The sequence below is a fragment of the Nipponia nippon genome, unplaced genomic scaffold, assembly GCF_047370975.1.
Source record: "Nipponia nippon isolate SJK-2023a ecotype South Korea unplaced genomic scaffold, ASM4737097v1 scaffold_22, whole genome shotgun sequence".
NCBI classification, from domain to species: Eukaryota; Metazoa; Chordata; class Aves; order Pelecaniformes; family Threskiornithidae; genus Nipponia; species Nipponia nippon.
In genome coordinates, this window is record NW_028262339.1 from 1,246,748 (window position 1) to 1,271,538 (window position 24,791).

The 24,791-nt window shown below is 46.3% G+C and overlaps 1 protein-coding gene across 3 annotated transcripts in view; it reads left to right on the top strand.

The window, feature by feature from the left end:
• Positions 1-24,791, top strand: part of LOC148055419 (uncharacterized) — a 65,773-nt gene that overhangs the window by 10,247 nt on the left and 30,735 nt on the right. Inside the window, exons 3-4 of one of the 3 annotated variants that reach the window (XR_015705337.1) lie at positions 7,730-7,806; positions 9,779-9,906. The exons of 1 other annotated variant lie outside the window; for it this stretch is intronic. The gene's annotated coding sequence lies outside the window, so the exon portion shown is untranslated. Of the gene's footprint in view, positions 1-2,563; positions 4,314-7,729; positions 7,807-9,778; positions 9,907-24,791 lie in introns of those variants that run through there. One more of the 3 variants, XR_015705336.1, reaches the window with a different exon arrangement.

Genomic DNA, 24,791 nt, shown 5'->3' on the forward strand with positions numbered 1-24,791 from the left:
AGCATGTCCAAAGAAGGGCAACAAAGCTGGTGAAGGGTCTAGAGCACAAGTCTTATGAGGAGCGGCTGAGGGAGCTGGGGTTGTTTAGTTTGGAGAAGAGGAGGCTGAGGGGAGACCTTATTGCTCTCTACAACTCCCTGAAAGGAGGTTGTAGCGAGGTGGGGGGTCAGTCTCTTCTCCCTAGTAACAAGTGATAGGATAAGAGGAAACGGCCTCAAGTTGCGCCAGGGGAGGTTTAGGTTGGATATTAGGGAAAACTTCTTCACTGAAAGGGTAGTCAGGCACTGGAACAGGCTGCCCAGGGAAGTGCTTGAGTCTCCATCCCTGGAGGTATTTAAAAGACGGATACACGTGGTGCTTAGGGACATGGTTTAGTGGTGGACTTGGCAGTGCTAGGTTAACGGTTGGACTCTATGATCTCAAAGGTCTTTTCCAGCCTAAACGATTCTATGATTCTGTGATTCTATATCAGGCACTGCTCAAGGACAAAGATTCAAGTCACAGAGGTATATATCTCAGCTCTTCATGTCTTGGTTTTCAGAACCTTAAGTTTGTTGAACTTGCACTCTAAAGAGAATCAGACGCTACTTGTGAATCTGAATCTGCTGTAATGAAATGTTTTTATTGCTTTTGTGTATGGTAGATATTGACAGAAAATAAATTATTCTTGTTGGAATTTGTTGCTCATGCACTTGAAGCTGTTGCATATGTTTGCCACTGGGATGCATCTGCAACCCAGTAAAAGTAAATAGTGTGCTGCAGTTTTTCCGTATCCATCCCTCTCCTTGCTCAGTGTCTTTTGACATTATGATCCTGCATCAACATGTTTGCAGCATGCCATTGCAAAGTGGTTGAGTGTAAGAAGTTGCAAGTTTCCTTTACTCTCCTTCCCTCACAATGTTCCAGCCCTTTTGACAATTTTTTATGCGACGTGTTAGCACATGAGAGACAGCTGGTGTGGTTTTTCTTTACCCTTCATCTCGACATCGTCTTCAGCTTACATGTGCCCTTCCACCAATTTCAGCTCAGTTTTGACTTCGTATTCCATGAAGGCATTAGTGTTTTAGAAGCCTTTGGATGCTAAAAGATAAAATGTATTCAAGGGGAGATGGAACAAGTTCTCCGAAGAGAAAACCCAGGAGAGTTTATTAAATATGCTAGAACTAAGAAGTCCCTGGGTCACAAATTGTTTGAATCTGTGAGAATATTTGGGAGGAGTATCACCATATACCTAACCTATTTTTACATCTTTTTTATTTTCTTTTATATACACTGTTGGCTACTGCTAGATACAGGGAAATGGGAAATCTTTGGCCTTACCCAGTAAGGCAGTTCATGTTTTACAATGAGTTGCTCCCTGCTGTCTGTTACCCTTTGCCACTTTGCACGTATATAATAAGTAGGAACTGCTTGAAGAGTTGCGTTTCACTCACTAGTGGTGCAAACTGTGTGCTGAGCCAGGCACTCCTTGTGCCTTGCCCCAGTAAAAGGATACGCCAGACCCCTTCATGGTGCTCTTGCCCTTCCCCACTTTCCCTGGTTGTTTCCAGAGGATGACATGGCATGGGGCTCAGGTGACATACAAGTGAGAGGAGACCATGCAGATCCCAAGTGAAAGCCTTTCACTTGTCTGTGGAAGTCAAGCAGTGTTTCAAGAGTAGAAGATAACATGTGGTCCCGCTGTTCTGTCGCTGAATACTGTGTTCAGTATTGCCCCTTCAGAGGCTCTTGGGGACAAAGGGGTGGCAAAACAGGAACTCTTTTTATGGGATTCTTGGCTAAATTGATTCAAGTACAAATTGTAATCCCTCCCTAATCTTCTATGATGCATACTAAAGCACTAGTTTGATTGAGTTTGTGGATTTCAGAGTAAGATTCTTTGGTGGTTTAGATACAGTACTGAGCTTTTATTTTAATAATATTTTGACATAAGACAGAATAAATGACTTTGAAGTGTATGCATTAAAAATAACGTTTGTAGAAGAAACAGGTGATAGGCTAGAATTCAGCTGGTTGTTGTTCAGATTAGTTAACTTTGGAAATATTAAGTTCCAGTGTATTTAAAAAATATAAATATGACATTATCCATTGAAGGCTGAAGTGTACTTTAGTGCATGATTACATGTGTAATTTATAATTTTGATGCAAACCAAACACTCCCATTGTGTGTGTTTGTATGGTAACATGCATGTAGAATGCTCTGAAATGCCCCTACTCTGTTTTGAATTGATTCATATGATTGTCATGTGATTGTGTTATTATGATCTGGAAAGAGCTATTCTTTTTATTGTTGTAGAGTGAAATACCAAGCAGAGCTACCGTATCAGTCTAAAAATCTAGTCTGTGCATCACCAGTGTCTGAATGTAAAAATGCTGTATTAGAAGAAAGACAGGGTCATATACCTTAGGAATTGGAAGCCTTAGCTTAGAATGGGGCCATTCTTACCAGATATGGTATGAAACAGGACCCTCCCTAACAAATCCTACCATCTAGAGTCATGCTTTCAAGCAGCATAAACAAAATATGTGCTGCTTGCTTAGCTCATTATTCTTTACTTAACAGGACATACATCCTTTATGGACATACATCCTCTATGGAACGAATCCTCCTGGGGGCCATCACAAGTCAAATGAAGCACGTGATTGGATAAAGCCAACATGGCTTCACCAAGGGCAGATCGTGCCTGACAAATCTGGTGGCCTTCTATGATAAAGTGACCTGCTCGGTTGACATGGGGTGAGCAGTCGACGTTGTCTACTTGGACTTCTCCAAGGCTTTGGATACAGTTCCCCATGGCCTCCTCCTGGAGAAACTGATGCGTTATGGCCTAGACAAATGGTCTGTGCGGTGGGTGAGGAATTGGCTGGCGGGCCGCACCCAAAGGGCGATGGTAAATAGCTCTTTTTCAAACTGGCAACCCGTCACAGGTGGGGTCCCCCAGGGATCGATATTGGTCCCAACACTATTCAGTATCTTCATAAGTGATCTGGATAACGGGATCAAGTGTAGCCTGATGAAGTTCGCAGATGACACCAAACTGAGTGGGGAAGTAGACACTCTGGAAGGCAGAGCCACCCTGCAGGAAGATCTGGATAGGCTGGAAGAGTGGGCTAACAGGAACCTTATGAAGTTTAACAAGGACAAGTGTAAGGTCTTGCACCTGGGAAAACATAATCCAGGAGTGCAGCACAGACTGGGATCCACCTGGCTGGAGAGCAGCTCCGTGGAGAGGGACCTGGGGGTCCTGGTGGACAGGAAGCTCAATATGAGTGAACAGTGTGCTGCTGCAGCCAAGAAGGGCCTGAAACTGAAATACTGCTTAGGGTTGTCAAAAGCATTTCCAGAACAGAGATTGCACATTCTTTCCTAATGTGATGGGTTTTATCTTAAAAGAAAACAACAGAACTGTATTCGTTCTCATTGCAAAATCATAACAAACAATTGAATTATATAGTCCATTAATTATCAACATTTAATCAATATTTCTAGCCATAAATCTTATTGCATTTCTTTACTGGGAAAATCTGCATATAAAAGGAATATGTATTTTATGCCTACTTTATTAAACATGGAGGAATTCAAGTTCTGTTATGAAAATAGTGTTTTGGCTTTTTGTTTTAAAGCCACTGCTAATAATGAAGAGTAGACTTCATAAGTATCTGTATGCCACAGCATTTATTCCTTCACACATAATTCTGTATAGGCTGTTGATTCTTCTAATTCATTTCATAAAGAAGCTATGCTTTGATAATGCATTGAGTCTGTTATTATCAGGTTGGGAAGCCAGATGTGAGTACAGCTGCAAGATGATTCTTCCTTTAGCTGCTTGGGGCTGAGACTCACAGAAAAATATGAAAACTTCTAGAAGGGGGAGAAGATGGGAACAGCATCAACTGCTATGTTGATAAAGAGTATCAGAGCTAGTTTGCCTGGAGGGAGCATTGTGTAGAGGATATTGGGGAAGCACACAACAGCATTATTTTACTAAGCCTAAGAGAAGGATGAACCTAGTAGCATAATGTTGCCGATCTTTTTCCTTTTATAAATGTATTGAGGTAGATACCAAAGAAGTTACTTTCAAAAGATAATCCTGGGAACTAAAATATCTATTTAGCCTATCTTATATAATATTCAGTAAAGAATACTGAATAGACTACTGGTGTGGTCTAACTTTCCATATGGCTTACCTCCAAGTAGTCTTTCTCTAACATGGAATAAAATAATTTATTTTGTATTTCTTTTTTTTTTTTCTTTTCCTTCTCTCTCTCCCACCTGTACCTTCATCACTGTTCCACTTACCATGAAACAGAGAAATGTTAGCATTAACCATTCCCCCCCATATTATTTAATTGATTAACATAATTAAGTTTATGCTCAGAAAAAGGGTTTATTTCACTCTAAATAAAGGTTGTTTACTGTTGCTAGTTCAGACTGGAAAAAAAAAAAAGGCTTGTGTCTGTGTGGTTCTATTGGGTTTGCATGGCAAGTTTTTGGTAGCAGGGGGGCTACAGGGGTGGCTTCTGTGAGAAGATGACAGAAGCTTCCCCTATGTCTGATAGAGCCAATGCCAGCTGGCTCAAAGATGGACTCGCCACTGGCCAAAGCTGAGCCAATCAATCAGCGACGGTGGTAGCACCTCTGGGATAACATATTTAAGAAGGGAAAAAAACTGCTGTGCAACAGCAGCCAGAAGAGAGGAGTGAGAACATGTGAGAGAGACAACTCTGCAGACACCAAGGTCAGTGAAGAAGGAGGGGGAGGAGGTGCTCCAGGCACCAGAGCAGAGATTCCCCTGCAGCGAAGACCATGGTGAGGCAGGCTGTCCCTCTGCAGCCTATGGAGGTCCGCAGTGGAGCAGATATCCACCTGCAGCCCGTGGAGGACCCCACGCCAGAGCAGGTGGATGTGCCCAAAGGAGGCTGTGACCCCATGGGGAGCCTGCACTGGAGCGGGCTTCTGGCAGGACCTGTGGCCCTGTGGAGAGAAGCCCATGCTGGAGCAGGTTTGCAGGCAGGACCTGTGACCCCGTGGGGGACCCATGCTGGAGCAGTCTGTTCCTGAAGGACTGCACCCCATGGAAAGGACACATGGAAGGGACCCACACTGGAGCAGTTTGTGAAGAACTGCAGCCCATGGGAAGGACCCACTTTGGAGAAGTTCGTGGAGGACTGTCTCCCATGGGAGGGACCCCACGCTGGAGCAGGGGAAGATTGTGAGGAGGAAGGAGTGGCAGAGACAATGTGTGATGAACTGACCGCTACCCCCATTCCCCATCCCCCTGCACCGCTCAGGGGGAGCAGGTGGAGAAATCAGGAGTGAAGTTGAGCCTGGGAAGAAGGGAGGGGCGGGGGGAAGGTGTTTTAAGATTTTATTTTCTTTCTTATTACCCTTCTCTGATTTGATTGGTAATAAATTAAGCTAATTTCCCCAAGCCGAGTCTGTTTTACCTGTGCCGGTAATTGGTGAATGATCTCTCCCCATCCTTATCTTGACCCACGAGCCGTTCATTATATTTTCTCAGTGGTGGGTTGATCTTGGCTGGCTGCCAGGTGCCCACCAAGCCACTCTCTCACTCCTCCTCCTCAGCAGGATGGGGGGGAGAAAATAAGGTGAAAAACTCATGGATCAAGATAAAAGCAGTTTAATGAAGAAAAAAGCAAAGGCCGTGTGCAGAAGCAAAGCAAGCCAAGAAGATTTATTTTCTACTTCCCATCAGCAGATGATGTCCCGCCACTTCCTGGGAAGGAAAGGACTCAGTACCCGTAGCAGCTGGTTCAGAAGAAAAACGCCTTAATAATGAATGCCCCCTCATATTATTGAATTCCAAAAGTAAGTTCTGAACACCTTTTAAGTACTATTGACAACTTCCTGTTCTGAACCAATGGCTGTAATTTCAGCTGGCCCTGAGATAGACATTGAGAACTTATGGAGTTTGGTGGTTTTCTTGGTTTGTTTGTTTGTTTGTTTGTTTGTTTGTTTGTTTTTTAAATGGAAAGGCAGCACTTAAATCTTGTGTTCTTTCAGCAACTTAACTTATTTAAAAGTTGAATGGGAGGGTTTGTGGATAATGCTCATTACCGAGTCTTTAATGTACTACATCAGAGAGAAAATCCAAGATGTTCTGGATCTCAGTACTGGCTCTACAAAACTATAATACATCATGCCTCCTTCACCTGCTTCTAGGAACATTGTCACATAGAACTGGAAGACCAGTTCTAAAGACCAGTTTCTAAAGGGAACGAAAGAGATGGATTATAATGGGGAAATCGCCATTACCCTTGTGTTTTTGTAGCATACTGTGATGTCCTACTTGGATGTCATTGTTTTCAGTGTGACTAGTACAAAGTGCGAAATCTTTGAGGTAAATGTCCTACTTTGTGTCAGAATCTGTACTGTTGGGTCAAATTTTTGTGATGTTAATCTTATGTAAATGGCAACAGAATATGATCCTCTGCCCTGGGCTCTGACTGGAGGTTGATTATGTAGAGGTGGACTACTTTAATCTTGAATGTGCAGCTTTGTTTATGTGAGATTCTCTCCTGGTTTTAGAGCTAAATCAGAAAGAGAACATGAGGTGGCAATTACCTCAATGAAAGGGAACTATGAGACTACCAGTGTTTTAGTCCCAAGTGTCTGATTATTTGAAAACTGGTGGTTCTGAGTTTGAATACAAGTTTGCTTTTTGGATCTTTGAACCATCATTCTGCAGACTTCCCTACTTGTAGAGAATCACTGAAGTGTTCAGTTGTAAATCTTGAATTACCACTCATCAGACAAAATGATAGGTCTTACCCATCTTCCGCTTCCAAAAATCTGATACTTTTTACTGTGTTCATTATTAATGGTATGAATCTGCGTTGGGGAAGTTCAGATTGGACATTAGGAAAACGTTCTTCACTGAGAGGGTGGTCGGTCACTGGAACAGGCTCCCCAGGGAAGTGGTCACGGCACCAAGCCTGTCCGAGTTCAAGGAGCGTCTGGATGATGCTCTTACTCTTATAGTTTAGTTTTAGGTAGTCCTGCGAGGAGCAGGGAATTGCACTCAGTCCTTATGGGTCCCTTCCAACTCAAGATATTCTATGATTCTATGATTACTAACAGCTGATTTTCCTAGTCTTTGTTACATGTGATTTCAGCAATCACTGAGTTAGTTGTTCCAGTGATACTTGCTAATAATGGAATTGCATTGGTGCAGAACTGGAGGTTCGCAGGAAAAGTCATGTTTTTGTTTCAGTTGCAAGTATATTTATTAAACTAGAAAAGCCATCATTCTGCCCTTAATTTTGTATATTTACTTCCCTGTCTGAGGTGTAATGTTACCTTCTGCATTGCCATTCAATTTATTTCTGTGTAGCAATTGCTTGCCCATCTTATTTTCACTGGAACTTTTAATTAAAATCTTACTCCTAAATTGTCACTGTTTATGTATATGATTACTGTTGGTTTAATGATTAATTAAAATTAGTATCTCTGCCATAGGAAGTAGCATACATTTATATATACTCCAGAAAACAGTACAAAAGAATTCAGCCTATTCTGGTCTTGGCAAACCTGTCTGAAATAAGTCTATGTGAATCAAAGTTACATAGGAGAAGTTATTTTTGGATGACTTGATTGTGCATAAAATGTTCTAATGGACTCCTAATTATTTTTAATATAGAATTCTACTTGGCTTTCCTTTTTCTTCATAAAAATTTCTGACATTTGTTATGTCTCTCTTTTATTTAGCAGAAGAAATCATCAAGTTCTAGTGTCAGTTGGTCCCCAAACCACAGATGATAGGTGGAACACCTTCTATTATTAAGGTAATGCAGAATTAAGGAAATGGTTTCTTTTAAAAGTGAAGAATGTATGATGTGACTTCATTCCCTGGAATGGGATAGAAACCAGCTGGTGTTTACAAGCATTCAGCAATGCTAAGAGATGTTCTTAATGTCTTGCTAAAAATTGTAGTGAACTGAAATGAAAGAGGAATGCAAGTAGGCAGAATCCCAGTATTGACTTCTTGGGGAAATAGACTTTTGATAAAATTTCCCCCTTCCTTGTGTTCTTTGGTAGTCTCCTCACTATTTTAAAAATTCCTAGTCCCATTCAGATTGGTGGCAAACTTCATTTGACTTACAGGGTTATGGTTCTTTTTTTCACCCTTGGGTTTAGAACCTGTTTATTCAGTGGGACCCGTTGAGATCAAAGCACTGATAACTTTCTTTGCTTTCATAGCCCCTGGACTGGTTCAGTCATTCAGGAAGTTAGTGTAAGAGACATTATAAAATGATTTGTGTATTGTAGTACAGTTGATACTCCATGAAGAGAAGCAGGGATTACAGCTTTTAAGCAGGCTCAGGTCTTGCAAGGTATTGAGCCAAGGAGTTTGTCATGGTTTAACCTTGGCCAGCAACTAAGCACCACACAGCTGCTCACTCACTTCCCCCCACAGTGCGATGGGGGAGAGAACTGGAAGGGTAAAAGTGAGAAAACTCATGGGTTGCGATAAAGACAGTTTAATAGGTAAAGCAAAAGCATGCACAAGCAGAGCAAAATAAGGGATTCATTCACTACTTCCCATTGGCAGGCAGGTGTTCAGCCATCTCCAGGAAAGCAGCTCCATCACGCGTAATGGTTACTTGGGAAGACAAACGCCATAACTCCAAACATCCCTCTACTTCCTCCTTCTTCCCCTCAGCTTTTTATTGCTGAGCACAGCATCATATGGTATGGAATATCCCTTTGGTCAGTTGGGATCATCTGTCCCAGCTGTGTCCCCTCCCAACTTCTTGTGCACCCCCAGCCTACTCGCTGGAGGGGCAGTCTGAGAAGCAGAAAAGGACTTGATGCCATGTAAGCACTGTTCAGCAATAACTAAAACATCTCTGTATTATCAACGCTGTTTTCATCACAAATCCAAAACATAGCACCATATAAGCTACTATGAAGAAAATTAACTCTATCCCAGCCAAAACCAGTACAGATTTGAAAATGTATTTTTTTTATGGTGGCCATGCATAAACTGATAGCTATAGTTGGTGATCACTGTTCTGTACATTTTCTGTACTTGAAGATATCCCATCATTTGAAAGATCTTATCAATAAGAGGTGTTTCTGCTTTTGAATGGTATTTTTCACTTTCTTAATCAAATCTTTTGTAAAATAATACTCCTATAGACACTTTTATGCTACCCAAGTAATTATTTTCCTTTTTACTTGATGAAGAAGGACACAAGGATATAAATTCTGTTGTCCCTTTCAATATTTTTGTCTATCGCTAAAGACATCCAAACATTTTTGTTGCTTTTCTCTGTTTCCTTCAGTTTGTCAGTGTGTTTTTGATGCTAGTTAAGCTGAATGCAGTAGTCCATATGTAGTTCCATGATAGCTGTACAATGTTTCTGCATTTTAGTCTCCTGCTGCATAATGCCATGGAAGCTCACATCTAATTTGCTAATATGTATGTCTTTAAGTATTATTTTTTCTTGTATTTTCTTTGTATTATAAGCATATCTTTCATATTAAATGCCCAAGATAAAATTTTAAATGATGCTATTAAAGATGAGAATTGGAGGGTAGTGTCATGGGAAAAAAATCTGCTGGATTCAGCTAGTTCTGTGTTAGCAGCATTAGTTTTATCAGAAAGTTTATTCTCGGTCAGCTCTTGCGGCCTAAGGCTTCAACTACTTTAGCTACTAGTGCTAAGCTACTAATGCTAAACGAGACTATTCAGAGAGAAGAATACAGTTAATCAAACTCCTTCTCTAACAGTCCTCCCTTTGTTTTTTTCAGGCATCCCTGCCCATCTATAGTTTATCTTGTATGAGGACTCTTCGATACCCTTGTATAGATTTCACAAGCATATTCTTTAAACAATTCTGAATACAAGTAAAAACACAGCAGGCTATCAGAAGCATAATAACCACGGGTAAAAGACTTTTTAGCAATGAACTAAATAAACTACTAAACCATGGTGAAAAACCCCATCCAGAGAACAAGTTTTGTAACCAGTCACTTTCAGGGGGTTGTATGCACTTTGGGCTCCTTTGCGGGCATGTGTTTGTTGTGGTTTAACCCCAGCCAGCAACTAAGCACCACACAGCCGCTCGCTCACTCCCCCCACCCCAGTGGGATGGGGGAGAGAATTGGAAGGTTGAAAGTCAGAAAACTCATGGGTTGAGATAAGAACAGTTTAATAATTGAAGTAAAATGAAATAGAATAGTAGTAAAAGGAGTAGTAGTAGAAGTAGTAATAATAGTATAATAATAATAATAATAATAATAATAATAATAATAAATACAATAATAATATACAAAGCAAGTGATACACTATACAATTGCTCACCACCCGCCCAGCACGTCCCCGAGCAGCGATCCCTGCCCCCCAGCCAACTCCCCCCATCTTATATACTGAGCATGACATCATACAGTATGGAATAGCCCTTTGGCCAGTCTGGGTCAGCTGTCCTGGCTGTGCCCCCTCCCAGCTTCTAGGGCACCTGGCAGAGTATGGGAAGCTGAAAAGTCCTTGACTAGTGTAAGCACTACTCAACAACAACTAAAACATCAGTGTGTTATCAACATTATTCTCATCCTAAATCCAAAGCACGGCACTATACCAGCTACTAGGAAGAAAATTAACTCTATCCCAGCTGAAACCAGGACAGTGTTTCTGCCTCAGTCACCTTTTGATATATCTCATGGGAACTGTCATTTATATAGATACCACATTGAGATCCAGTTAATGCACACACGCCTCCTTGAGATGCCACGAGATAATCTAAGGCTAACCTAGTTTGGAGGGAAAAGATTCTTACTTGCTGCATCTCCTCCCTGAGGGATTCAATGGCTGTTCCTAGATCATTGATAGAGTCTTCAAGTTCTAAAGCAACCTTTTCTAAGACCATTTGTAGTCTGATGGTATATCGGCCTACACAAGCAATGGTGGGGCTGGTCACTAACGGAATTATTCCTGAAATGGAACATCCTATTAGTTTTCCCTCTGTTAGTGGATTTCTCCGTGTGCTATCTAGTGCCTCTTCTAGTCTTTGAAGAGTTTGTTCTCGAGTTTCAATGAGGGAAGTTTCTCTGACGTTCCTAATTGTTCCCTGAGGTAATTTAGAAGTAATGTGTAAATATGTCACCCCACGGGCTACATAACAACTGCCTGTCCAATTGGCCAGTAGTATAAGCTTTTCAGCCACAGACAAAATAATGACCTTGTAGGGCCCAAAATGGGGAGTAATGTCTACTCGTTAGTACACTGGTATGTAAGATTAAAATCCCATATCTTCCCAACAGACGGTCAAAACCATCTTCGTCTTCAGATACCCAAGTTCCATTTAAACTACATTGTCCTTTACCTTTCCACCACTTGTAGCTCATTCTGCTGTAATACGTTGAGATGTTACTGCAATTGTTCCTCTGTGGCCTGAAGCTCATAGTTTCAAAAAAACAGGGTTTGAACTTTACAGAAAGTGTGGGTGTTTTTAAACCAGTTTTTAAACCATCTCTCCACTGAGTTATGAGGCATGAGCTGTTTCCTACTGGGTAGGCATATTGGTCAGACTGGTTATGAGTAAAACAGAAAGTTCCTTCTGTTAGCACTGTGGCTGTATATTCCCAATCCTGATATTTGGTCTGAGTTAAGAGTCTTATTCCAGAAAGGTGAATTGGAGGGATTATTATAAGTATAGTTCTCTGTCGCTTCCAATTCAACTAAGGTCAAAGGAATCATGATAAGGGGTATACCTATTCTGGGAGTTAATGGGGTATGGGCTCATACCCAACAATCTGTTTGGTTAGTTAGGTTGGCCACTTGATGGGCCAATGACACAAAGGAATTGTGTTCCTTATAAGTAAGACCAGGGGGTATTAGTAAAAGCAGTAAAGAAAGGTATTGTACTAACACAGTTTTGAGAATAAATCTCACAGAATGGGGTCGACAATGCATAGTTGAGCCCATTTTGGCTACGGTTTGCCTGCTGGTTTTGACCAAATGTATAAAAGAAAAAGAACCAAAACACCTATACAAAGAAGGGTTAATACCAGAACTAGGGTAATCCACTCTACTCCTATTTTAAGAAGGTGTTGAAGATAATCCAGTAATAAAACATTGAGTCTCACGGCTAACTCTTCTTCACTGGGCGGTTGGTGCCACCTGCATGCACAGCACCAGTTTATGTATCTGTCTGCTCCTTTTCTGGTTATATTTCCCCAGCCCCAACCTCGATGATGGTTCTCCCAATGACCTTTATAACAGTTATTAATACACCACCCAGGATGACATGGGCCACAATTATTGCAGGATAACCAAAGCCAACCATGCTAACGACATCTCAAACCTTCCCCTCTTGGAACTGAGCCTGTATTGTATATATTATACATAATGTATATATTATATATTGTATATATTATACATGATGTATATATTATACATTGCCACTGTATAAGGATGGTGAATCATAGAATCGGTAAGGCTGGAAAAGACTTCTGAGATCATCGAGTCCAACCTGTTAACCTAACTGCCTGGTCCACCTCTAAACCATGTCCCTAAGCACCACATCCACACGTTTTTTGAATACTTCCAGGGACTGTGATTGCACCACTTCCCTGGGCAGCCTGTTCCAATGCCTAACCACTCTCTCCGTGAAGAAATTTTTCCTAATATCTAAGCTAAATCTCCCCTGGCACAGCTTGAGGCCGTTTCCTCTTGTCCTATCCCTTGTTACTAGGGAGAAGAGACCGACCCCCACCTCACTACAACCTCCTTTCAGGTAGTTGTAGAGAGCAATAAGATCTCCCCTCAGCCTCCTCTTCTCCAAACTAAACAACCCCACCTCCCTCAGTCGCTCCTCATAAGACTTGTTCTCTAGACCCTTCACCAGCTTTGTTGCCCTTCTTTGGACATGCTCCAGCACCTCGATGTCCTTCTTGTAGTGAGGGGCCCAAAACTGAACACAGTACTCGAGGTGCGGCCTCACCAGTGCCGAGTATAGGGGCACTATCACCTCCCTGGTCCTGCTGGCCACACTGTTCCTGATACAAGCCAGGATGCCATTGGCCCTCTTGGCCACCTGAGCACGCTGCTGGCTCATGTTCAGCCAGCTGTCGACCAACACCCCCAGGTCCTTTTCTGCCAGGCAGCTCTCCAGCCACTCTTCCCCAAGCCTGTAGCGTTGCATGGGGTTGCTGTGACCCAAGTGCAGGACCTGGCACTTAGCCTTGTTGAATCTCATACAATTGGCCTCAGACCATTGATCCAGCCTGTCCAGGTCCCTCTGTAGGGCCTTCCTACCTTCAGGCAGATCAGCACTTCCCCCAAACTTGGTGTCATCTGTAAACTTCCTGAGGATGCGCTCGATCCCCTCATCCAGATCATGGATAAAGATATTGAACAGTACCGGCCCCACCACTGAGCCCTGGGGAACACCACTTGTGACCGGCCGGCAACTGGATTTGCCTCCATTCACCACCACTCTCTGGGCTCTGCCATTCAGCCATTTTTTTACCCAGCGCAGAGTGCCCTTATCCAAGCCGTGAGCAGCCATCTTCTCCAGGAGAATGCTGTGGGAAATGGTGTCGAAGGCCTTACTAAAGTCCAGGTAGACAACATCCACAGCCTTCCCCTCATCCACTAAGCGGGACACCTTGTGGAGAAGGAGACCAGGTTAGCCAAGCAGAATCTTCCCTTCACGAACCAGTGCTGGCTGGGCCTGATCCCCTGGTTGTCCTGTACGTGCCGTGTGATGGCACTCAAGATGATCTGCTCCATGACCTTCCCCAGCACCGAGGTCAGGCTGACAGGCCTGTAGTTCCCCGGATCCTCCTTCTGGCCCTTCTTGTAGATGGGTGTCACATTTGCTAACTTCCAGTCATCTGGGACCTCCCCGGTTGACTAGGACTGCTGGTAAATGGTGGAAAATGGCTTGGTGAGCTCCTCTGCCAGCTCCCTCAGTATCCTCGGGTGGATCCCATCTGGCCCCATAGACCACCCCTTATTCTATACCATCTACGTCATGCCCAGGTCCCACACTTTCCAATACGTTCCAATTAATCACCAACACTTTTTCTGTCTTTTGATATATACACACAGGTATCATTTCCTTAGACTATGGGCCATCCCTCTAAAAAGTTTGCCGAGCATTTAGTCCATGACTTTGGGCTTCATCCATCATAACAGTCTTTCAGGGCAGGAGAGATGGTGTGTGGTGTTGGATTGTTGCATGCTGAAGCCAGTTCGGGTTCCATCACCGCTGCACTTTGCTTGGTTTCCTCAGAGTTCATTCCTCATTAATCTGTGCGATTCTTACTGCAATACCATTGATATGGCATATAGCAACCACAGAAGTGATGACATACAGTATTACATAGCAATTAACATTATACAATTCAATTTATTGGCTATTCTCACCCAAAATCAAATCCCCTTGAGGTACACATTGGATTTCCCCATCCTCCTGCATCACGCACCAAATGCACTGAGGTCCTTGAGCAAAAGCAATTCCACGAATGGGTTTGCCTTTTCCCGAGGCAGGGGTAACCCAGACTGTCTTCCCCATCATATTCTTTATGTGCACTACAGGGACTTTATCTCCCTCTAGAGTGTGTAAAAGTCTTGATTGGGCAGGGCCAGCTCGATTGGCAGATCCCCTAGTGTTGACTAACCAGGTGGCCTTTGCTAAATGTGTATCCCAGCGTCTAAATGTCCCACCACCCATTGCTCTCAGTGTAGTCTTAACATTGTATCATTCAATTTTCCCCGAGGCTGGTGCATGATAGGGGATGTGATATACCCACTCAATGCCATGCTCTTTGGCCCAGGTGCCTATGAGGCTGTTTCGGAAATGAGTCCCGTTGTCTGTCTCAGTTCTTTCTGGGGTGCCATGTTGCCATAGGACTTGCTTTTCGAGGCCCAGGATAGTGTTCCGGGCGGTGGCATGGGGCACAGGATATGTTTCCATCCATCCGGTGGTTGCTTCCACCATGGTGAGCACATGGCGCTTGCCTTGGCGGGTTTGTGGGAGTGTGATCTAATCAATCTGCCAGGCCTCCCCATGAGTCAGTATAGAGATAGAGCATTGGCCACTTTTCTCGTTCAGCAATATCTAAAGCCAGCTGGATGGCTTTCACCTCTGCAAACTGACTCGATTCACCTTCTCCTTCAGCAGTTTCTGCGACTTGTCGCATAGGACTCCATGCATCAGCCTTCCACCTCCGATGCTTCCCCACCAGACGACAGGACCCATCAGTGAACAGGGCATATTGCTTCTCATTTTCTGGCAGTTTATTATACGGTGGGGCTTCCTCAGCATGCGTCACCTCCTCCTCTGGCGATATTCTGAAATCTTTGCCTTCTGGCCAGTCCATGATCACTTCCAAGATTCCTGGGCGACTGTTTGAGCCCGTTGTGTGATCAGTGTGAGCCACTTACTCCACGTAGCATCAGTTGCATGATGTGTACAGGGCATCCTTCCTTTGAACATCCAGCCCAGCACCAGCAGTCGGGGTGCCAAGAGGAGCTGTGCTTCAGTACCAACCACTTCCGAAGCAGCTCGAACCCCTTCATATGCTGCCAATATCTCTTTTTCAGTTGGAGTATAGCGGGCCTTGGATCCTCTGTATCCCTGACTCCAAAACCCTAGGGGTCGACCTCGAGTCTCCCCTGGTGCTTTCTGCCAGAGGCTCCAGGTAGGGCCATTCTCCCTGGCTGCGGTGTAGAGCACATTTTTTGCATCTTGTCCTGCCCGGACTGCCCCAAGGGCGACTGCATGAACTATATCTCCTGTTTAATTTGTTCAAAGGCTTTTCGTTGCTCAGGGCCCCTTTTGAAATCGTTCTTCTTCCGGGTCACTCGATAGAGAGGGCTTTACAATGAGACTGTAATTTGGAATATGCATTCTCCAAAAACCCACAACGCCCAAGAAAGCTTGCGTTTCCTATTTGCTGGTTGGTGGAGACATGGCTGTTATTTTGCTGATTACATCCATTGGGATCAGACGATGTCCATCATTGCACAGGCTGGAACGATGGGCCGAGGCCAACTGTATGAGATTCAACAAGGCTAAGTGCCGGGTCCTGCACTTGGGTCACAACAACCCCATGCAACGCTACAGGCTTGGGGAGGAGTGGCTGGAGAGATGCCTGGCAGAAAAGGACCTGGGGGTGTTGGTCGACAGCTGGCTGAACATGAGCCAGCAGCGTGCTCAGGTGGCCAAGAGGGCCAATGGCATCCTGGCTTGTATCAGGAACAGTGTGGCCAGCAGGACCAGGGAGGTGATAGTGCCCCTGTATTCGGCCCTGGTGGGGCCGCACCTCGAGTACTGTGTTCAGTTTTGGGCCCCTCACTGCAAGAAGGACATTGAGGTGCTGGAGCGCGTCCAAAGAAGAGCAACGAAGTTGGTGAAGGGTCTAGAGAACAAGTCTTCTGAGGAGTGGCTGAGGGAGCTGGGGTTGTTTAGCCTGGAGAAGAGGAGGCTGAGGGGAGACCTTATTGCTCTCTACAACTACCTGAAAGGAGGTTGTAGCGAGGTGGGGGTCGGTCTCTTCTCCCTAGTAACAAGGGATAGGATGAGAGGAAACGGCCTCAAGCTGCGCCAGGGGAAGTTTAGGTTGGATATTAGGAAAAACTTCTTCACCGAAAGGGTAGTCAGGCACTGGAACAGGCTGCCCAGGGAAGTGGTTGAGTCTCCATCCCTGGAGGTATTTAAAAGGCGGGTAGACGTGGTGCTTGAGGACATGGTTTAGTGGTGGACTTGGCAGTGTTAGGTTAACGGTTGGACTCGATGATCTTAAGGGTCTTTTCCAAACTCTAACGATTCTGTGATTCTATGATTCTATGATCTTGCCATGTTTTTCCTAAAAACTGGATCTCCTGTGCAGGTCCCTTGACCTTACTTTGTTTTATGGCAAAGCCGGCCTCCAGAAGGATTTGGACTTTTTTTCTTTCCTTTCTCAAAAACCTCTTCTGCTTTATTGCCCCATACGATGATGTCATCAATGTATTGCAGGTGTGTAGTAAAGATAAGGGCTGGCGACCGGAAGATCACGTGCTGTACGGAAAGAGTTAAGGGTCGACCCTCCCTTGTCTCCGCCCCTTATAACATGACACACCTACTGCTGGGGGTATAAAGCCCGGGTCGGCTGGAGATCTAGGGGGATAACCTTGATGTCTAGTGTTTGCTACACAGTGGTGACCCCGACGTGATCAGGCAACAGCGATGGAGCTCGCGGAACTCATAAAGGTACTAAAGTCGGTAACGACAAGGGTGCTCAAGCGGGGGTTTGCGGCAAGGCGGCGCCGACCTGCTGCACGTGGTGTGCTGATGGGGCAGGAATCTCCTGGGAACGAAAAGCCAACAAGTTTAGTTTCGGAGGGGACCCAGGCTGGCTGGGAAGGAGTGGCCTGTGGGACACAGACGGAACCGTTGTTACTGGGGGCTGAGCCAACGGAGGAAGGGGAGGTGCAGGGAGACTATGGTGCAGCGGGAACAAAGGAGTCGGGAAAGGTGTTCCCGATACAAGTGGGGAGTTTAGAGCGGCCGCCCACGGAACCTTCGGCACCTCCTGCACCAGCGGATCTGCCACTTCCTCAATACCCCTGGGGCGAGTTGCAACAATGTGTGGAAAGGGAGCTGACTGATAGGTTGCTGGATTGGGTCCCGGGGGCTGATGTGGGATCCCAGCAGTATCGTGAACTACGTGAAGGAAGATGGCGGGAAGGAGAAAAAGAAGGCAAAACACCTGAGGACGCCCCATTGTATCCCAGTGATCGACGAGTGCTGGACACACAGAGAGCGGAGCGCAGGACATCGAGGGGGGTGGTAGGGCTCCCCCGGCACTGTCAGTGATACCTGAGCCACCAGAGGGAACCCCTATCCCTAGGGCAATGGGAAATCAAACTGGTATTCCCTCACAGTGGAGGGAGCCTGTACACGATTACCCCATGAGCTCTGATAGCAGTGAGGGCGAAGGGGGTGACGAGGGATCCTCGATTGTTGCTCATCCGCCCCCGCTTCCGAGACGGACTAACGAGGTTTCAAGGGAACTCGAGGCATTGATCAGCCGATTGAGAGGGGTGGTGGCAAATGCGGAAAGTCTTATGCCAGGGGGAATGCCGAAAGAGAGGGCAAACGGGACAGATTGGCAGATGATTGCAAAAAATTGTGTCTTGGAAGGAGTGCGATTCCAGGCCCCTCCGATTCAAGCATTTCCTATCCGAGCAGCCCCAGGTGGAGGATATGAGTGGCAACCGTTAGATGCAAAGTTGGTGAAAGAATTGGTCACAACGGTGAAAAGTCATGGATTAAATTCCCCAGAGACCCAAGTCCTATTAGACTGTGTTTTTGCAACGCCGCTTGCACCTTTTGATATCATTCAGTTGATGCGGGCCGTATTGACCCCCTCGATGATGGTATTGTTTAGGGAGGAGTGGAGGAATCGGTGCACCCAAGTTGTTATTGAGGCGCAACAGGCCAACCATCCCATGGCAGGAGTGACTTTAGAGCAGCTGATGGGTGAAGGGCAGTTCGCAACTCCTCAGGCACAGGCTCAGCGAATGCGGGGGCGCGATTTTGCTGCATCTTCGAAAGCTGCCCAGGAAGCAATACGCATCATCGCAGCTCTTGATAAAAGGGAGCCTCCATGGGTCCAAATACGGCAATCGTTAAGTGAGCCCTTCACAAAGTTTTTAGACCGGCTGCAAGCGGCGCTCCAGGTTGCTCGACTTCCTGAGCAGGCTAAGGAGGCAATATTGCTTGACTGTGCACGTACGCAAGCAAACCCACAAACTGCAGTGTTGCTAAGACAGTTACCCATAGGGACCACGCTTTCACAGATGATTCGTTATGTGCTGGAACAGGAGCAGGCGCAAAGTATGCAACCGGTAGTGGCCGCAGTCCATGCGGTCTGCCGCGGCGCACGACTTATGTGCCATAAGTGTGGGGGGCAAGGACACATGGCGCGACAATGCCCTTCAAAAATAAACACCCCCGGAACAGGGGAAGGAGAGAGAGACCTACGATGCTGGCGCTGTGGGCGACTAGGCCACAGAGCTCGACAGTGCAAAGCGGGGAGTCAGCAAAGGAGACCAGGCTGGGGAAACGAGAAGAGGGGATGGCTGAGGGCCGTGCCATCCCCACCTGCCCCAGTGATCAGCTCAACAGGCCCGACGACAGCAGCGCAATGTATGGCACAGGGAGTCTCTCCTTCCCCGGGACCAGCACAGTCGCCTGCGGTCCCAATGATGCAATATCCAACTCAGCTGCCTTGGGGAGATGGGAGCGCGCAATAGAGGAGGCTGGGGATAGAGCCTCGCCGTATGTGGCACTCACCCTAAACATGACCACACGACCAGAAGTAGATATTATAGTTACCCCATGGCTCCCAGCGTTGGGGGGAACACCACGCCTCGTGTTAAGAGCCCTTTTAGATACAGGAGCGGATGTTACAGTAATCCCATCACATCTATGGCCAGATGATTGGCCACTCAAACCGAGAGGTTCGCTGCAAGGCGTGGGAGGCATGCAGACCTCGCATCAAAGCAGGAACCCAATGCAAATTATGTTGAAGGATCCGGAATCTGGACAAGCTAGGGTAGCATGGTGTAACCCTGTCATTGCTGAGTTACCCATTGTCATCTTGGGACGATGTTGCTTGCAGAAGATGAATATAGTGCTGCGTACAAATTTATCATAATGGCCACTGCCTGTGTCCGCCCATTAAAACTCACCTGGTTGACAGATAAGCCAGTGTGGGTAGAGCAGTGGCCATTGACAGAGGAAAAGAGGGCGGCTGTTCGACAATTGGTACAACGAGAACTTGACGCAGGACACATCGAACCCTCTACAAGTCCCTGGAACACCCCCATTTTCGTGATAAAGAAAAAATCGGGAGCGTGGCGACTGCTACATGATCTACGCGCAGTTAATGCATGTATACAAGACATGGGTCCGCTACAAGCGGGCCTCCCTTCTCCGGCCATGATTCCACCTGACTATCAAATAGTGGTTATAGATATTAGAGATTGCTTTTTTAGTGTTCCCTTGCATGAAGAAGATAGAGTACGCTTTGCCTTTACTGTTCCTGAGCCTAACAATCAACACCCGTGCGCCAGATATCAATGGAAGGTGTTACCCCAGGGCATGAAAAACTCACCAGTCTTGTGTCAAATTGCTGTAGCTGCTGCGATACGCCCTATTCGAGAAAATTTCCCTACGGTCATCATTTTCCATTACATGGATGACGTGTTACTGGCGTCCAACCAAGAGGAGTTACTGGAAAAGGCACGCGTGCAGCTGATAGTCAGTTTGGAGCGACATGGGTTACACATTGAGCCTCGGAAAACACAGGTAGGGCGTGCAGTAAAGTATTTAGGTACTCAACTGAGGCCACGAAGCGTGACAGCACAATCATTTGAAATTCGGACTACAGTGACAACACTCCATGAGGCACAAAAATTAATTGGACAACTATTGTGGCTTAGAAACTTTATTCCAATATCTGAGGCAGAAATGACTACCTTATATGAACTCCTGAAAGGAGGAGATTCCCCCTAGCTCCAAGGACTCTTTCAAGAAACCATCAGGAGATTCTTAGGACAATTATGGAGCGAGCCCAGCATTGGGGTCTCGCTCGATTTACACCTGAACAACCGGTCACTGCCCTGATTTACATGACCGATACCGCTGGCCATGGTTTACTAATTCAAAATAATGGTGAAAAAGGCTGGCCTTTTGCTTGGTTGTATCAAGGCAAACCAAAGACGGCTTTAATTTCTTGGCCAACATTATTATCCCAGCTTATTCTCCGCTGTCGGAGGCAAACTCAACACTTAACAGGGAAGGACCCGGAGGTCATCGCATTGCCCTGTTCTTTGGCACAGTGGGAGTTGGTACTTCCACAAGTGGGGCTCCTGCAAGCGGCGATAGCTGAATTTACGGGTCGTATTGAAGGTCTAAGACCACACCCCTGTGGGGAGATAACCCAGGTACTCCATTTTTTGCCAGCTAGTGCCATAGTTGAACAACCCACCGGAGGCCGCACGGTTTTTACCGACGCGTCATCGATTACTGGGAAAGCTGTCGTTACATGGCAGGAGGATGGTCAGTGGACCCACATTAGTTATCAAGATCAAGGGCAATCCGTGCAGTATCTTGAGGCCAAGGCGGTATGGATGGCGCTCACTCAATGGCCCGAAGAGGCCTTGGATCTAATCACAGACTCTTGCTATGTATATAAGTTACTGAAGAAGTGCCGATGGGCACTTGGGGCAACGTCAGAGATTGCCGGAATGTTGCTCACCGCACTGCAAATGAGAACCGCTCCTGTCTGTCCTATCCATGTTAATAGTCATAGTTCCATACCGAGTTTTCTTTCTGCTGGGAATGAAATAGCGGACAGCTTAGCAAAGAGCGTACTGGCGGTTGAAGAAACTTCTAACCTAAGGCGAGCTTTCCGCCTGCATGAGCTCCTCCACTGTGGAGCTCGCGGTTTAGCTAGGCTCGCTGGCATTACGTTGCAAGATGCTCGCTCTGTGATTGCTGCTTGTCCTGTGTGTTCCAAAGGTCCCCTCTGGGAGGCAGGGGTAAACCCTCGAGGGTTGCAGCCCAACCAAATATGGCAGTCTGATGTTACGATTTATGAACCCTTTAATCCACGTAAGTATCTGCATGTCACAGTTGATACCTGCAGTGGAGTTATTTTAGCGACTATGCATGCTAAACAAAATGCTCTCTCAGTTATTTTACATTGGCAGGACTGTATGGCGCAACTTGGCATCCCACAAAAAATTAAAACAGATAATGGAGCGGCATATGTCAGCAAGAAGACAAAGGACTTTTGCGCGCGCTGGGATATTCAGTTGAGTCATGGCATTCCCTATAACAGTACGGGCCAAAGCATTGTAGAACGCGCGCACCGCACATTAAAAGAGTTACTCGACCGACTTAGGGAGGGGGAAAAGATAAGCCCAGGAACAGGGGTTCCCCCTCCCCTTGACCCTCCCTTATTTCGGGCACAGCGTCTGTTGACGACGGCACTAATTACCTTAAATCATACCATTCGAGGGAACACCTATAAAACCCAGACTGCAACCCAGGCACATTTCCGGCTCGATGAGAACGAAGGGCCTTACCCTTTGGTTCAAGTACGGGACCTGCAAACCCGTGAATGGGGGCGCCCTTATTCCCTCCGTTGCTTGGGACGTGGGTATGCGTGTGTGCAAACCGAGAAAGGGACGCTAGAATGGGTACCCAGTCGAAATATTCGACCGTATAGACATTAATCAATCTATTGAGTCTTATCTTGACAGGTTACCATTTCCCTATGCATCCTGATGGTGTGGGGGAGTAATGAGGGAGCCGCGACGAACTACTGGCTGGACTGGGCAAAATCTATGAACGTAACGGATGCGTGTCTGTATAAGTCTTACCATATATCGATTATTTTACACGCAGCTTCCCCAGCAAGATCCAGAACTACTGGAGCTAAGGGAGGGGGAAATGTAGTAAAGATAAGGGCTGGCGACCGGAAGATCACGTGCTGTACGGAAAGAGTTAAGGGTCGACCCTCCCTTGTCTCCGCCCCTTATAACATGACACACCTACTGCTGGGGGTATAAAGCCCGGGTCGGCTGGAGATCTAGGGGGATAACCTTGATGTCTAGTGTTTGCTACACAGGTGTTTCAGAGCCCCACCCTGTTCCAATGCAGTCTGGATCAGTCTATGGCAAATGGTGGGGCTGTGTTTCCACCCCTGGGGCAGTCGATTCCAGGTGTACTGGACACCCCTCCAAGTGAAGGCAAACCGTGGCCTGCACTCTGCCGCCAAAGGGATTGAGAAAAACACATTAGCGATATCAATGGTGGCATACCACTTGGCTGCCTTTGACTCCACTTCGTATTGAAGTTCTAGCATGTTTGGCACGGCAGCGCTCAGTGGTGGCGTGACTTCGTTCAGGCCCCGATAGTCTACTGTTAGTCTCCACTCTCCATTAGACTTTTGCACTGGCCATAGGGGACTGTTAAAAGGTGAGCGAGTCTTGCCGATCACTCCTTGGCTCTCCAGTTGACGAATCAACTTATGGATGGGAATCAGGGAGTCTCTGTTGGTGCGATATTGCTGCCAGTGCACCGTTGTGGTAGCGATTGGCACCTGTTGTTCTTTGACCCTCAGCAACCCCACAACAGAAGGGTCCTCTGAAAGACCGGGCAGGGTAGACAGTTGTTTAATTTCCTCCGTCTCCAAGGCAGCTATATCAAAAGCCCACGGGTACCCTTTTGGGTCCTTGAAATGCCCTCTCCTGAGGTAGTCTATGCCAAGGATGCATGGAGCCTCTGGGCCAGTCACAATGGGGTGCTTCTGCCACTCCTTCCTGGTTAAGGTAACTTCAGCCTCCAATGCAGTCAGCTGTTGGGATCCCCCTGTCACTCCAGAAATACAGATGGGTTCTGCCCCTTTATAGCTTGATGGCATTAGGGTACCCTGTGCACCGGTGTCCACTAGAGGCTTTATATTCCTGTGGGTCTGATGTGCCAGGCCATCGAATCCACACAGTCCAGTACACCCGGTTGTCCCTTTCCTCCCCCTGGCTGGAGGCAGGGCCCCCTCTAGTCCTGCTCATAGCATTCGTTCCTCACTTCTTGTAAATGCGAATCAAAAGTCCCTTTATTAAGATCGGAAGCAAAATCAGCCCTTCTGCTCTGTCTGGGGACCTGCTCACTGGAAACTGGAACAGCAATTTTCCTGGAAGAACCACCTTTTGTAGTTGTTTTTCCTTGCAACTCACATACCCGTGCCTCTAGGGTCGAGGTAGATGTTCCATCCCACTTCCTCATGTCCTCTCCGTGGTCACACAGATAAAACCCCAGGGTGGCTTGTGGTGTGTATCCACTATATCTTCTCTCTTGAACAGAGGGACGTTTACTCCTAATGGCTGAGTTACTGGTCCATACAGGTGAGGAGTAGGACATGTCCTCTTTGAATCGCTGGAACTCCCGGGATAATTTCTCAGCTAGCATGTCAGGCAGTTTCTCCACAGCCAAGATGCAGGCCCGTAGGGAGGAAGAGAGACTTTCTTCGTATTGTCGGAGTTGGCTGGCCATTTCATCCACCGTTGGTCCCTCTTCATCTTTCCAGGTCGTTATTGCCAATGAGTTTGTGTACGATGATGGTGCGCTCCATACAAACTTCCGCCACATGGGTCGTGTGCATTGGACTTCATCTGGATCTTTGGATAACTGCTCATTGTCCAGGTCATTATAAATCACTTTCAGCATGGCTAATTCCCTCAGGTACTGGATACTTCTCTCCATGGTGGTCCGCTTGCCTGGGTGACATATATAACATCTTCCTTGAAGGGATACCTTTCCTTCACGCCTGAAGGGAGTCACCTCCAAAGGCTGAGGGCTTTTGCCCCTTTTCCAATCGCTTTGTCAATGCCCCCTTCCCTAGAAAGGGATCCCAGCTGCTTGGCTTCCCTACCCTCTAATTCCAGGCTACTGGCCCCATTATCCCAGCATCGGAGCAGCCAGGTGATGATGTGCTCACCTGGACGAGGACCGAAATCGTTTCGCATATCTCGCAGCTCACTCAGGGACAGGGATCGGGTGGTTACCATCTCATTTGTGGGTTCTGCCTCTTCCTCCTCCTGTTCTCTTGATGGCCCTGGTTCATCATCCGCCTTTACTAAACGAGCTGATTTTCTTGTGTATTTTTTCTTGTGTATAGGGGCAACTGATACTGGCACGGGTTGGTTCTCTGGCATAGCCGTGGCACCTGTCGCTGGGGCTGGCATAGCCTCAGCGCC